Source organism: Morone saxatilis, unplaced genomic scaffold, assembly GCF_004916995.1.
Source record: "Morone saxatilis isolate NCDOM2014 unplaced genomic scaffold, NCSU_SB_2.0 Contig7, whole genome shotgun sequence".
NCBI classification, from domain to species: Eukaryota; Metazoa; Chordata; class Actinopteri; family Moronidae; genus Morone; species Morone saxatilis.
Window position 1 is genome coordinate 16,572,508 of NW_023340246.1, and position 660 is coordinate 16,573,167.

Here is a 660-nt window from a genome sequence, read left to right on the forward strand (position 1 = left end):
GTAGCAAGGAACAGAATAAAGCTGACCAAGGTTAATAACGTTTTAGCGTCGGCCAGCGGAATAAACAACAAGCTGTGAAAGCACCGCGTTAAAGCCGCGTTATTTCTCTTCTATCTCCGACCTGGCAGCATGCAGTTCTTGGCTCTGTTTTCGGCTCCTTGTTATCACAAAATGGCGGTGAAGGAAATGACTCCCTCCCTTGCGCTCCTTTTCCTGAAACTAGCGGGCTCTTGGCTTGCAGATATCAGGCCTCTAAAGCCGACGTTCAATAAAACACTCACCGGACCCGCTTTTCCTTTTCGGTGTTTCTGGGAACCTCTCGGCTTCACTGGCTTCTCTACGCAAAACGGCGACTACGCTTTTATGAAAAATAATAATAATAACGTGCTGGATTTATATGTAGTTAACTCGCTTCGCCGTAATCACCATCATCTTCGTCACTGAAGGCAGAACAGTATGGCTCTGGCCGTGCTGCTGCTGCTGCACTCGCGTTGCTGCAGAGTACAGCCAAAGACGGGGGAAGACAAAGCAGACCACTCACTCCGCAGCGATTTACGGATCCTACAAAAACGTCGCTATGACGCACAGTACTGGGGAAACATGCTCCTTGCCTGTTAGTAAATGGCTTTTGGTTATTTATATATATAGATATGTATGTAT

At 47.1% G+C, this 660-nt stretch overlaps 1 protein-coding gene across 1 annotated transcript in view; it reads right to left on the minus strand.

Moving 5' to 3' along the window:
* wtap (WT1 associated protein) overlaps positions 1–523 on the minus strand; it is a gene marked incomplete at its 3' end in the record, with an annotated part of 5,584 nt that extends 5,061 nt beyond the window's left edge. Inside the window, 1 exon segment of the mRNA XM_035678092.1 lies at positions 282–523.
* Between the last annotated feature and the right edge of the window lie 137 nt (positions 524–660).